A 15,307-nucleotide genomic window follows, 5' to 3' on the forward strand; every position below is an offset into this window, starting at 1 on the left:
GAAAAGGTAATGTATTGGTTACAATGGCTACAGCACCAGGCTGTAGGAATTTGTGAGTTTCATTATAATCTTATGGAACTACCTTCTTTTTTTTTGAGATGAAGTCTAGCTCTTGTCCCCCAGACTGGAGTGCAATGGCATGATCTCGGCTAACTGTACCTTCTGCCTCCTGGGTTCAGGTGATTCTCCTGCCTCAGTCTCTGGAGTAGCTGGGATTACAGGCACCTGTCACCATGCCTGGCTAATTTTTGTATTTTTAGTAGAGATGGGGATTCACCACGTTGGCCAGGCTGGTCTCTAATTCCTGACTTCAGGTGATCTGCCCACCTTGGCCTCCAAAAGTGCTGGGATTACAGGCATGAGCCACTGTGCCCAGCCAGAACTACCTTCTATATGCAGTCCATTGTTGACCAAACATTGTTGTGTGTATGACTGATTTTTGTCTACACCCCAAATTTGACTGGCCTGCTCCTCAGGGCATTCATACATATAGTTGTATGTTTATGTAGAATTGAAACAAAAGTTTCATGAAAAATGCTTTCTCCTTTGTGATGCATTCTTTCATTTTCAGTTTAATTTTATTTTCTAATAAATTTGCTTACTGATTTTATGATCCACAAATGGGGGTCCCAATAGCAGTTTGAAAACACTCATTAGGTGGCTTCTAAGTACCACCCACACCTCAGATTCATCCTCATGTTAGTGCAGGGTGACCATAAACAGACTGTGGCTAAGGAACTGGTGGCTGAGCCACTAAAAGACAATACAGAGCCCTGGTCTTCGAGACATCCATGCTATTCACTGATATACAAACCTGCCAACTCATTTTGCTTATATACTTGGAGTTTAATCTATATCAAACAAGCTTGAAAATGCTGGGGTTGGAAAACCAAGGAGTTCAGCCTGGCTCACATCACAGTAGGCAGTACGACCACATCAATTCACTATCAGCCACACACAGTGCTTCTTCCAACCTGGAAAGATATTGCTGCTTCTATGGATCAGAAACTTGAGACCCAGAAAGAAGGTCATGGCCTAAGTCACCGAGACAAAGCTAGGACCTAAATCCAAAGCTGGGTCTCTTGGTTCCCCATCCAGTTCTCTAGTATTTATTCTTGTGCCTGAATAGATTGAGACTTTTAGGAGTGACATAACTAATAATGTCTTGCTATTGTGCACTTTACAGACACCTATTCTGTGCCAGGCTTTGCTCCAAGGGTTTCAAATGCATTGATTAATTCAGTCCCAAAAAGCAAACCCTAAGAAACTAGCACCATTTTTATTATTAAGTAGACTAAAGGTGGGAGACAGGGAGTTTTTACTTCCTCCAGGCCTGGACTACTTTTAAAGTCCACAATAGGGAGTGCAGAGCTGAGTGTGTCTTATTGAATGAAACCAAGATGGCCTTTCACCAGACTCCTCTGAGTAATGGATAAATACATTAGCGAAGGATATGAATTCAATTGAGCTAATTCAAATTTCATGCCACTTAATTTTAATAGAAAGAATATTGGCCTATAAATAACCCTTTAAAATAGTTGGAATATGAATATGTGCAATTCAGTGTTGAACTGAAGATATTATTTCAACATCATTTAATCTGATTCATCTCAGGGGAAATGAAGGAGACATTTTTAGTGTCCACAGAGGTGGTTGACTGAAATATGAACAAATCTGAAAACGGAGGAATAAAACAACATCCCACGGCCCAGCTTAAGCATCTCTGCAGTATCTGGAGGCTCAACCCACGGTGGGACATGACTCCTTCTCTTTTCCATCATTAATGACCCAGGAGCCGGCAGCAGATCACGTATGACACTGTTCACAGCCTGGGCTACTCTACTGGAATTAGTGCTATTCCTTTTTCTCTCTGACTATCCCAAGAGCCCCAAGAGAGCAGGAATCAAGTCCTTTGAGGCTTTGTGTCAGGAGCATCTAGCCCACTGTGTCTGGATGAATGACAAATGCTGGTGCCCAGGATTGCAAAGTGCAGATCTTAGCAGCCCTGGAACCTCTGTTCTTACACACATTCCTCCAACCTAAGAATTCAGCAGCCTCCAGGTTCAGCAGCCTCATCCAGCAATAATTATAAGACAAATCAATTATATGCATTGCTGACTTCCGCCAACCCCTATATCAGCATTTCCAAATAAATTCTGGGAGATATTAAAGAATATCCCAAGGGGAGAGTAAGAAAGGTCTCCGTGGCTAAGAAGGTTTGTGAAGGTCTGGGTTAAAGTCAATGAAATACTTCTTTCGGCCGGGCGCGGTGGCTCATGCCTGTAATCCCAGCACTTTGGGAGGCTGAGGTGGGCGGATCACAAGGGCAGGAGATCAAGATCATCCTGGCTAACACCGTGAAACCCCATCTCTACTAAAAATACAAAAATTAGCTGGGCGTGGTGGCAGGCGTCTGTAGTCCCAGCTACTCGGGAGGCTGAGGCAGGAGAATCACTTGAACCCGGGAAGCGGAGGTTGCAGTGAGCCAAGATCATGCCATTGCACTCCAGCCTGGGTGACAGAATAAGACTCAATCTCAAACAAAACAAAACAAAACAAAACAAACTTCTTTCTGGAGGACTTCTTGGAACCTGTAGTATGCTAGAATGTGCTACCATTTTTCTAGGAGGACATGCAGTATCCAACTTTTCTTCATTTGGGTTCCCAGAGAAGCAGACCCTGAGTAACAAAGATCCAATAGAAGTAATTTAGTTTGGAAGTCATCCCAGGAAACATTTGTAGAGGGTGGAGAAGTGAGAGAGGAAAGAGAAAGCACCAATTAGCAAGGGTTCATAAAGCAAGTTACCTGTTATAGACTAGACATTTGTATCCCCTTGAAATTCATGTTGAAGCCCTAATCCTCAGTATGGCTGTATTTGGAGATAGGTCCTTTATGGCAGTAATTAAATGAGGTCAAATGAATGTAGTCCTGGTCCCATAGGATTGGTGTTCTTATGAGACAAGACATAGAGAGCTCACTCTCTCTGCACTCAGGCACTGATGTAAGCCCATGTGAGGATTTGGGGAGAAGACAGCCACCTGTAAGCCAGGAAAAGAGTCCTTGCCATAAACTGAACCCTGCCAGGACCTTAACATTGGACTTCCAGCCTCCAGAGCTGTGAGAAGATACATTTCTGCTCTTTAAGCCACCCAGTTCGTGGTGTTTTGTTATGGTGGCCTGAGCTGCCTAGTACATTCCCTCTGTGAGTAACCGGGGCTGAAGCCTGCCAGGAGTCAGAGTAAAGCATGCACCAGGGACTTGGTTAAACCACCAGGAAATAAACTGGAGGCCTTGAACTTGAAACCTTCAAACAATAATAGGCTATAAATGTAATGTGCTAGGATGCTTGGCTGTAACTGCGTGGGCAGCACAACCATAGCAATTGACATGTCCTCCAGACAGCAGTGATTTCTTCACTCTGAAAAGATGATAGCAACTTGTTAGTCCATGTCACTGAGACCCAGAAAGGAGGGAGGAAGCTGGGGTGTTTATACACCAATTCCACTGCTCCCAGGAGTATAACTTTCCTGGCACTTCCAACCTGCAGTGCAGGTGGCAAAGCAGGCTCTAGACCAGAAAGTCCTTGGGCAAAGAGGTGCAGGGGCTGGCTGCTAGGAATCGGCCGCGATGTCCTGGGAGGGAAAGGAAATGCTAGGCATAGATGCCAAGCAGGTACACTTTCCCCACATGTGCTGGCAAACTATGGAGCAGCAGAGCCTCCTTGAAACACAATTTGGGGAGCCATCTGAGGCCCTCCCAGAAGAACTTGACATCCTGCCACAATTCTATCTGCCCACTCACAACAGAATACCCCTGGAAGTCCAGGACCAAGATGTCAGCAGGGCTGGTTCCCTCTGAGGCCACTGTCTTCAACTTGTGGGTAACCGTCTTCTCCCTGCATGCTCACCTCATCTTCCCTGTGTGTGTTTGTGACCTGATCTCATCTTACAAGGACACCGGTGATACTGGATTAAGGCCCAGCCCTGATGGCCTCATTTTAACTTAATCATCTCTTTAAAGAAGCTGTCTCCAAATAAAGTCCCATTCTGAGGTACTGGGGGTTAGAATTTCAGCATATAAATTTTGAGGGGACACAATTTAGCTCTTAACATGATCTGTGCCTTTGTTGGCACTAAGGCAAGTCACTTAAAAAAGACAAAAGACGCAAGCAAGACTTGCCTCAAACCTGACCCTATAGATTAGCACGTCCAACTCTGACATGACTCCCCCAGGCATGGCGGATGCCCCAACAGAGGCCCATCCAGCTGGTCTAGGGAGAGGCTCTCAGGGCCACCAGATGCTTAGCATCCCAAGCCCCAGGAAGGGCACGCCCTGCCACCAGGCTTGTGCTGCCGCTGGCTCAGGCCAACCTCTCAAACAGTCGATTCTCCTAGCTCTCTATTCCAATTTCATTGACCCATTCATCAAAAATAAGGCCCTTCTATCTGCCAGGCAGTGTTCTAGGGCCCTAGAGTTACAGCCACATACCAAATAGACAAACATCGCAGCCTTTGTCAAGCTTGTATCCTGGTGGAAAAGTGGAGAGGAGATAACAAGAGAAAGAAATAAAAAAGTGCATACATCAAGGGTGATAAGTGCTAAAGAGAAAAATAAAGCTGGAAAGAGAACTCGTGTGTGGGGTATGCAGGTTAGACAAGGTGGCTGAGGCAGGACCCACTGAAAGTGGGATGTTTGAGGAAAGACCCGGGGGAGGCAGGAGCCAGTCGTAAGACACGCAGGGGAAGAGCCTTCCGGGTGGAGCGACAACCAGGGTGCTGAGAGGAAAAGGGACAGGAGGGGTGGAGGTGGAGGAGCAGGAGGCCCAGGTGGCCAGGAATGGCAGGGGACTTCAGCTTTACTTTCGGGGAGATGGGAGCTCATTGGGAAGTTTTGGCCAAGGAAAAACATAATCTGACTTAGGAGCATTAAGCAGCTGGAGGAAGCCAGCAGGGGAGGGGAGCTCTTGGGGTAATCCGGGTGAGCAGTGACACTCATTTGGACCAAAGTGGTTGCAGTGGATGAGGTGGCATTCTGGAGCTATTTTTTTCGTTTTAAATATTTTTTATTTGATCACTTTATGGTTGATTCATTATTTGAATTTATTTTCTACAGTGTTCCTCTACTAGTTATTTTAAAAAATGACTTTTTTTTTTTAGCGCAGTTTTAGGTTCATAGAAAAATTGAGCAGGAAGTACAGAGAGTTCCCATATAATCCCCCACTAAACACACACACACACACACACACACACACACACAGACACACACACAGCCTCCCCCATTATCCACGTCCTCCACAGAGTGGTGCGTTTGTTACAACTGGTGAACCTACGTTGACACATCGTCATCACCCAAAGTCCATAGTTGACATTAGGGTGTACTCTTGGTTTGGTACATTCTGTGGGTTTGGACTAATGTATGATCACATGGACTTGCCATTGGAATACCATACAGAACAGTGTCACTGCCCTGAAATCCTCTGTGCTCCACCTGTTCTTCCCTCCCTCCACCCTAACCCCAGGCAACCACTGATCTTCACCTTAGAGGAACCTTCTCCTCTGCCTTTGCCAGAATGTTCATAGGGTTGGAATTGTACAGGATGTAGCCTGTTCAGGTTGGTTTATTTTAATCAGCAATGTGCCTTTAAGTTTCTTCCATGTCTTTTCGTGGCTTGACAGTCTATTTCATTTTAATGTTGAATAATATTCCACTGTCTGAATGGACCACAGTTTATCCAGTCACCTACTGAAGGACATCTTGGTTGCTCCCACGTTTTGTGAATTTGGATTCTGGATGTATTTTGAGGGAAGAGTTGACAGGATTTCCTGACAACTTGGATGTTTTGTGAGCAGTGACTCCAAGGAAAATGCCAAGTACTTGGCCAGTACAACAGAAAGAAAGGGATTCACGTGGGTCTCCACTTGCACAGGGAGACAGGAGATAATGCACTAGAGATAGTGACAGCAACAGTCATCACAATTGTTTACTGAGCCTTAGCTTTGTGCCAGGCTGGGATGAGTATACTGTGTGCCTTAGCCCATATAATGCAATGCTAGCCCTAGGCAGTAAATGCTGTTAATATTCTCATTTTACAAATGAGAGAACTGAAGCGAGTTGTTTACTTGCTGAAGGCCACGTAGATCTGCTCATATCTGGCTCCCAAGACAGTAAATATTTATTATATAATAATTGGGTTAATGTGAATCTTCCCTTCAAACATAAGTCACTCATAATGTGCTGACATAAATGACGTCTTTGAGTGTGTAATGTTGAAGGTGAGGGCCTAAACCAAGAGAAATGAATGTCACCTCCTGAGGCTTCTTGGGAGGCCGTCAGCCAGCCATTTCCCCCAGCAACAACATCGCAACATGCTTTTGGCAGCATGAGTATTTTCTAATTCTCATAAAGGGTTGAGTTTGTTGCACAGGGCTCAGCACACATTAGGTGCTCCATAAACACTGGCTATCAATTCAGAGAGGTGAGGAATGCTCATGAGTTCATAAGAAAATAACTGCTTATAATCTGCAATTTTGCCTGTGCATTTTCCCTATTGATTTGACAAAAAGTATTAAATCTTTTCTATGATCCGTTTGAGTGATACAAAATGTGCATCATCACAACCATCAGTGGTTCTCAAGAGCCATTCCCCGGACTAATCTGAGCCATGGCAGTTTCCACCCATTTGGGGGTAATGAGAATAATCAGAACAATACAGTGAGTTTTCACAAAACCAGTTGTATTTAACTGAAGCACTCGCCTTTTGTGTGAGATATGCCTCTGTGTGTGTGTGTGTGTGTGTGTGTGTGTGTGTGTGTGTCTGCGCACACGCTAAAAAGGTCTTCTTCACTGTGAAATGATAATGAAAGTAGCTAGAAGTGTGCTCACCTAAGTGAGTGTGTTTAGCAAAATATAAGTTTGGCAACTCCATGTTGGTCTCTCCCTTTTGTACTTGCTGCTGGTGGTGAAATTCACCAATGCATGAAATCCAAACATCAAGGTACCGCTGGTCATGATCATTGTAAACTCCGTTACGTGCAAGCCTCAAGTGTAGCATGCAGAATCAAATGCAAAATGATGAAGAGTTAGGATAGATGGAGCATCTTCATTACCAACCAAAATATGTGCTAATCACTTAACCACATATGACCCTGGCCTGGGTAGGCAACATCTAGAGACAAAACAGAGAACTAACAATTCTTCGCTGTGGGCAGGACCATGGCAGAGCTCTTCTCGCCACACATGATCACACTCTGGGTACATATCCCACAGAACTTTGGGTGTAAATGTAGTGTCCCCAACCTCTGAGTGTGGCTAAAGGAAATGAGTAGAAGTGAAGAGGAGGTGCGTCCTTCACAGGCCAGGGCAGGGCCTTGCACCTACACCGTGGGACCTTGCTATTCCTTCCTCTCCCATTTCATTCAGCAACATTTCAAGCCAGTATTTCAAGAGCTACAGAATGTGGACATGCTGAACCATCATGTTCTGGTTAAAATTTATTGATTATAATTGGCTGCCTAAGTCTCCTAATATAGTAAAAGAAAATTTAGAAGCAAAGTAGCACATCAGCAAAATACTCCACTTCCCTGCTTCTGGCCACCCTCAGACTATCCTTCCGTTTTCTCTTTTCAAGAAGGCATGTCCAGCAGGAGGGCACTAGAATCTAAAAATCCCATCAGAAGAAAAGGCTGTGGCTTTGCTCACAGTACACTTTCCTTCAAATCACACAGCATAGTGCATCAGATACAATTAAATGTAGGTCACAAGGAAAGAGAGAGATTGCAAACACATGATTCACAGTGCATTAAGTGATAGGTCCCCCAGGATTGCGCCTTTGCAGAGAAAGCATGTGTTGTCAAGCTGGCCTGCAGACGTTTAACTCTTCAACTCAAATATAAAGCATTTTGGTTGCACAAACAGTGCTCCTAAGTCATTAGTGATTCACAAAATCAATACCATGCCTGATCACCGGCTTCTCTCCTCTAGTTCTTGCCCAGACACAGCGAGGGTGTCAGGGCCTGAGAAGATAACTTCCCAGCATCCCTGGCCACGGTGCATTCCAACCCTGAGCTGGCAGCGCACTACTGATCTAAGTGACACTGCCCGAATCAGGGTTAATAGTCTTTATTATAAGGCCAGGCAAGAACAATCTCTTCTTTTTACAACCTGATTGAAACTCCAGGTGAACACTCCCTTTTTACTCCCAAACTGTAGAGGCCCAGGCTGCTATTGTTGGAAGAAATGTGTGCTGTGAGCAAAGCTCCAGCCTTTTCTTTAGATGAGATTTTTAAATTCTGGTGCCCTCCTGCCAATGTGCCTTCTTGAAAAGAGAAAATAGAAGAATAGTTCGAGGGTAGCTAGAAGCAGGGAAGCAAAGTATTTTGCTGATGCCCTTGCTACTTTGCTTCTAAGTTTTCTTTTACTGTATTGGCCAATTATTCATAACTGTCCCAACTTGGAAACAACCAAGGTATCCTTCAGGAAGCAAAAGGATAAAGAAACTCCACTGACTTGATTGTTAAAAATTAGATGCCTTTAAAGTGTCTTCCAGTTCTTTCAAGAAGTCCCCAAACAGTTATCTCCAGACGCCTAGAAACCAGTCTGTGAGTTCAGCCTCTCCTCTCATTGCACCTTTGGAAATGCTGGCCAACACCTCCCTACTGGCCTTGCACTTCAGGGCACTGGGGCCCGTCTCCTGGTGCTCTGACGCATCTGATATTCAGGCTAAGAGAGGGTCTCAGGATTCCACCAAAGGCACAGCTTCTCCCCATGCTGCTGCAAATGCCTGTGTCCAGCCTCACCTGAGCATCCCTGAATGGTCCAGCCAGTTTTCAGCTTTTATCCTACGCCCATGCACTCGATGAATCTGCCATGACAGCTGTCAGTCAAAGCTGGTGCAAGGAATCAGCCAGGGAACAGTCACCCTCTCCTTTGGATGTAGGGTCCAGGCCTAGAGCAGCCAGCAAAAGGCCTTTGAGAATATTTGCAATGACATCAACAGGAAATAACTCCAGAAGCAGATTCCTGAGGCTTTACTGAGGCCCTATTAGATTATAAATAGGTTTCAAATTGAAATGAAAGTGGAGTCCTAGGGTAGACTTGTGTAGTACAAGCTCCTGTCTTTCTAAAAGAGATGCAAACCTGGGTCTTCAACCTCTTACCTGAGAAGAGACATTGGATGGATGTAGGATTTCCATTAGCCCATTTTAAATTTTACTGTAAGTGACACTTGCTCTCTAGGTGGTGCAGTGCAGTGGCTCAGGAAGCAGATCCTGGCACCTGACTGCCTGGCTTTGAGGGCAGGTATAGAACCTCACTGTGTGTCACCTCCCTCAACCATACATGGGGTAATGGAGGTACTCCACCTTGTAGGGTTGTTGGGAGGATTAAATTAGAATGTACTTGGAAGGCTCCTCGCACAGTGCCTGGCACACAGTGAGTATTAACAAATACTGGATATCCCGTCATTGGCAACTAGAGGCCTGGCCCTGCGGGGCATGAGTGAGGCGGTGAAAGTTTGCAAGGACCTGTGGGCAGCCCAGGTCTCCTGGACTCATGACGGAGGCCTGCATTACTTCCCCATTGCTGCCTTCACACATTACCTCAAACTGTGTGGCTGAAAACAGCACAAATTATCCAGCAACAATGCACTTTTGTATTTACCCAAATGAGTTGAAAACTTACATCCATACAAAAACCTGCACACAGATGTGGATAGCACTTTCTTCATAATTAGCCAAATTTGGAAACAACCAAGATGTCCTTCAGTAGGTGAATGGTTAAAGAAATCCAGACATTGGAATATTACTCAGCAATAAAAATATATGAGCTATTGAGCCGCGAAAACACATGGAAGACCCTTAAATGCATGTTTCTATATTCAAGAAGCCAATATGAAAAGGCTACATACTGTATCATTCCAACTCTATGACATTCTGGAAAAGGCAAATCTATGGAGACGGTAAAAAGTTTAGTTGTTGCCGGGGATTAGGGGGAGAGAGGGATGAATAGGCAGAGCACAGAGGATTATAGGGCAGGGAAACTATTCTGTATGACAGCATGATGGTGGACACATATCACTGCAGATTTGTCAAAACCCATAGAATAGACAACACCGGGGTGAACTCTTATGCAAACTATGGACTTTAGTTAATAATAATGTGTCAGTTTAAAAAACCCACACATTTGTTCTGGAGGTCAGAAGTCTAAGGTGGGCCCACCGACCAGCATTCCTTCTTGAAGTCCAGGGAGGAATTCCCTTGATCTTCCCAGTTTCCAGAGGCTGCCAACATCCTGTGGCTCCTGACCCCTGCTCTGTCTTCACAGCAGGCAGTGCAGCATCTTCACATCTCTGTCTTTCTCCCTCTGCTTCTGTCCTCACGTCTCTTACTACTGACCCGAATCCTCCTGCCTCCCTCTTGGAAAGACCTTCGTGATTATACTCAGGGCCCACCCAGATGATCCAGAATGTCCTCCCGTCTCAAGACGTCTAATCACTTCTGCAAAGCCCATTCTAACGAAGGTAACAGCCCGAGGTTCCTGGATTTAGGCCCTGGATATCTTCGGGGGTCATTCTCCAGCCCGCACAAGGACCAAGGGACAGTTGGAGGAGTTGGAGAAAGGGTTGGGGTGGGGAGAAGAGGCTAGGAGAAGAGAAAGGGTTGGATGAACATCTGAGAGGGAGCAGAACGGTCCCTGTCTCCTGTCCACACCACAAAGCACAGACAGCAGCCTGATGGGTAGCTCAAAATTCAAAGCAAAAGAAAAACTATGGCGCCATGCAATTGTATGAATAAAACATTTCAGAAAGTAACACCTCATTACTCTGCCTCCTCCTCTCAAAAATTTCCCAACTAAATTTATTAAAATATATATTAACAAAAAGTTTACAGTAGCTTTCTCTGTGAGAGGACATGTCATATTACACTTTAATTTTACTTGTAGGCTTCAAAATTTCTGCAATAAGTATGTATTACTTTATAGTCAGAAAAAATATATTTCTTAAAGAAACATAATAATATATGCAGAAATGAAGCGACGTGAGCGTTGACAATGGAGCTCTCTTTTCGCACACAGAACCGCAGACTAAATATTATCTTTATGTTGTATGTCCCTTCCTTCTTTCTTTCTTTGATAGTTCCACGAACCATCTTCGTCCTCTATTAAAATGGAAGCTTAGAGTGAATTTTAAAAGGGGAAAGGAGAGATGTGTTGTGATTTTTCATGGTCTCCTCCCTCTCCTTAAATAGCAACATGGTATTATTTTAATTGATAACTAATTATTAAAATGTACTTTTGAGCCAGCGTGCATCACATGGCATGTACGGGAATGTTTGTCATGGTTTTATTCACAATAGCCAAAACCAGAGAACAACCCAATGTGGATCAATAAGAAATAGATGAAAAAATAGTAGCGTATTTGCTGTGGTCTGAATGTTTCCCCCCAAAATTTCTATGTTGAAACTTAATCCCCAGTGTAATAGCATTCAGAACCGGGGTCTGGGGAAGTGATTGGGCCTTGAGAGCTCTGCCCTCTTGAATAGGATTGTGCCCGTGGGAGCTTGTTTGCCCCTTCTGCCAGCAAGCACACAGGAGGAAGGTGCCACAGTAAGGAATGGACCCACACCAGACACTGAATCTGCTGGCACCATAATCTTGAACTTCCCAGTCTCCAGAACGGTGAGCAGTAAATCTCTATGGTTTACAAATCACCCAGTCTGATGTATTTTGTTATAGCAGCCTGAACAAACTAAGACAATAGTCCTACAATAGAATTCTATACAGCAATGAAAAAGATTAAACTACTGCTCCTTGCAACAAATGAATATATCTCACTAACATAATGTTAAGCGAAAGAAGCCAGACATAAAAGTGTAGATACTGTATGATTCCATTCATATAGAGTTCCAAAACAGACAAACCTAATCTGTGATATTAGAATTCAGAATAGTGGTTTCTTTTCAGAGGATAATTACTGGGAGTGGGCAAGAGGAAGGCTCTGGGGTACTGGTAATGTTCTATTTCTCAAGATGGATAGTAGTTACATAGCTATATCTATTTGATATATCTTCATGGTACTGTATACTTGTGAAATATACACTTGTCTGTATGTAGGTTATACAGTTATAAAATTTCTTGTCAGATGAAGTGATCAATAAAATCAAACTTTAATTTGGAATTATATTGTATTCTCAGGTGTGATATAGACCCTTGACTGGACAGAATAAAGCATGGTCAATCTACGGTTCAGATTACTGCACCAATTAATCAGATCTATGGAAATTGGCCAATAATCATTAACATAAGCAAGAAAGAAGCTGACTAGTAACATTTCAATACACACACCATGTGCTGTGCAGTACTGGCTCAGTTTATGACTTGCTCCAGCCAGTAATCTGGGACAGTCTCATGATTTACAAATTCAGTTATAAGAAGGGGCTAATAAATGTGCCCTCAGGGTTTCAGTTGGCAAAGATGCCATGTGTGATTAAGACAGGCACCGAGACTTTCTCACATAAAACAGTCATCATTACTCTAGGTTGTGAAAATGCCAGATCATGCTTGAAGGTTTACAACTTCTTGCTGAAGTTATAAAAAAAAAAGTGACAAAAAAGGTAAGTGATGAAAAGGCAATAAATGTCACACTTCTGAGGGCATCTGTGGCAGTGTCCTGTCACGGGTGGTGAATACATCGAGAAGACAGCTTTGCGGACAGCTACTTTATGGCCCTTGTTACTGAGGCTGTGCAAAACCTCCCCATTGGCCCACCCAGTTCCAAGCAGTGGCGAATCCTGACCTCCAGACTGGAGTTGGTGTGCCTGGTGTCCCAACTCACTTCTCCTCTCAGAGATGCCCATTTGGTGAAGTTCAGAGGGGACGCCCATCACAGGACACCCCATGAGACCCAGGCCTGGCCACTTGACCCACTCTTTCCCTTTAGCTGCCATGGCTGGTTGTGAGCAGGGCGCACAGCCCAGGCTGGGCCAGAGTTCTCCGTAGGAACTCCACTCACAAGTTAAGAATATAGTCTCAGAATGCAAGCCCAGGGCTGCCTGAGGCCACTTTCCGTGACTGCCTGGAAGAAACTTGTCTGGGGTAGGGAAGTTTGAGGTACACAGACACAGAGAAGCAAAGACAAGCAGAAATAAATCAGGGCAGGGCTGACTGCCAGCCACCTGCTTCCTGTAGCTTCTCCTTCTTTTATATGAACCACTCCAGATCTTTCCAAGTCATGCCAGACAACAAAACACCTTTTTTTCTTAAACTAGTTTGAATTGGATTTCTGCTCCCTGGCAACAAAAGTCCTAACAAATAAACCAATAAACGTAGAATCCAGAGTACGGGAAGTTACAAGTAATCATTCCAAGGGGGAGTGGGGACAGAACTGTGAACACACAGTTGATCTTACCATCAGGGGAGCTGAGTGTCCACATCACTGTTAGCTGCTGACTCCTGGGCTCTCCCCAGTGGCGGTATCCGAGCCCCAGGTATAACTTGCCTCAGTTTCCTCCTTTGACTCTTCCCAGGTTTTACAAATTTTTTTTTTTACAAAAATCCATATACCTCTGCCATTCACCTCAATACTTTTTTCTCTCCTCCAACACTCAGCTCTTTTTTTTTTTTAATTTCTCAAACACGTTAATGACTGAATTAAAAACTCCCACCCCTTTAAGCTCCGTGAGGTCAGGGCCATGTCAGTGTTATTGGCTGGAATAGTGTCTGACCAGCCCTATGCATTTGCTTTCTCTAAACTGCACTGCCAACGTGAGGTGCCTAAAATTTTGCCACATAGCTTGAGCTATATTATGCCAAAACTACTACATGTTTGTTAAACGACTGTTCATTTTTCATCGCTTCATTCTAAAATTCTCTGACGCTTCACACAGAAATTGAGAAGAAGATTACATCCCTTCATGACAGCATTTGCTGCCTGGCATTATTGTTGATTCGTGCGTGTGTCACTACCAGAGTGCGCATTTGCGTGCAGAGACCGTGTCTTACTGAATTTCTGTGCCCAGCCCTTAGCCCTGTTCTTGGGACACACACGTGTCTGACGCCTCCCCACCATGAACAAGCCACTCTGAAAACTCCATAAAACCTTGCTTCTCAAAGTGTGACCTGTGAACCAGCAGCAGCAGCATGGAGAAGGGGCTTGCAAATGCAGAAGCTAAACCCACCCCCAGAACTACTGAGCAGAATCTGTCGAGGTAAAAAGTTCAGACTATTCTGGAGGTAGCAGGAGGTCTTGGACATCATGGAATAGATGTGCCAAATCGAGGAGGTTGGGAAAGGGAGAAGCAGGTGGGTACCAGAAATGCAAGTGAGAGGGGATGAGGGCCTCAACCAGGGAGCTGAGGATGATGAGAAGTGGCATGCAGGGAGAGCTGGAGCGACCTTGCAGAGCCAGAAACTGATTGATGGAAGAAGGGGAGGAGAAGCAGGAAGAAAGTCAAGGGTGACTGAGGCTCCGGATCTGTCGGGCTGCGATACAGAAGAGGTGGGCACCAGGGGGGAGGCAGGCTGGCCGGCTGATGAGGCTCCTATGGGGCCCTTTGCCTGCCGACCATTTCCATTCGGACAAAAGCCCCTGGGGAAGTGAAAGAGAAGTAATAGGAAAACCTTCACCTCTGACAGGGCAAGACAAGACTGTAACACTTTTTCCTTCTCCCATCTTTAAACTGGAGGATCATCTTGGAACTTAAGATCTACGAGGTGCTCGGGTTTTTATATTCAGAGGAGGCATGGGCTCATAAAAGCAGACAGCTATCAGGTTCTTCATCTTAGAATCCATTGATGTGGCAAAATGAAAAAATTAATAGTGCCACTTCAGTATCTAAATGAATTAGGGTTTGGCCAATGTCTGCAGGAAGCTTCTACAAGAACTCAGTAAATGATTTCAATTTGAAAACACAGCTCAAAGAGCACTTAATAAGTGTAAGTTGGTGATGATAATGATGATCCACAGAGCAGCAGCATCTATTCAGTTAAGCAAATGTTCCTGGGAAACAGTGATAATGAACCAGGTCCAAGACCATGGGCAATTCTAAAAAAGCGTGCGGGGCATTTTGTTGTTTTAAAGATCTGCTTCCCCAACCTGTCCACTCCGCCTCCCTGCTGCTGATGGTGAACATCATCCTAAGCAATCCTTTTGGCCCTGAATGTAGCGGTTTAGGTGAAGGCGTGGAAAAGCCACGACTGTGGAGACTGGAGCTCGCTCCCCAGGGAAACCACAGGAACGAAATAGGTCACAGGGCTCCCAGGCAGCGCTCCCCTGCCCCGCCCGGTGCAAGCCCGGGGCCGCCGGCTGGGGTG

Source organism: Colobus angolensis, unplaced genomic scaffold (assembly GCF_000951035.1).
Source record: "Colobus angolensis palliatus isolate OR3802 unplaced genomic scaffold, Cang.pa_1.0 Scaffold113, whole genome shotgun sequence".
Classification (NCBI taxonomy): Eukaryota; Metazoa; Chordata; class Mammalia; order Primates; family Cercopithecidae; genus Colobus; species Colobus angolensis.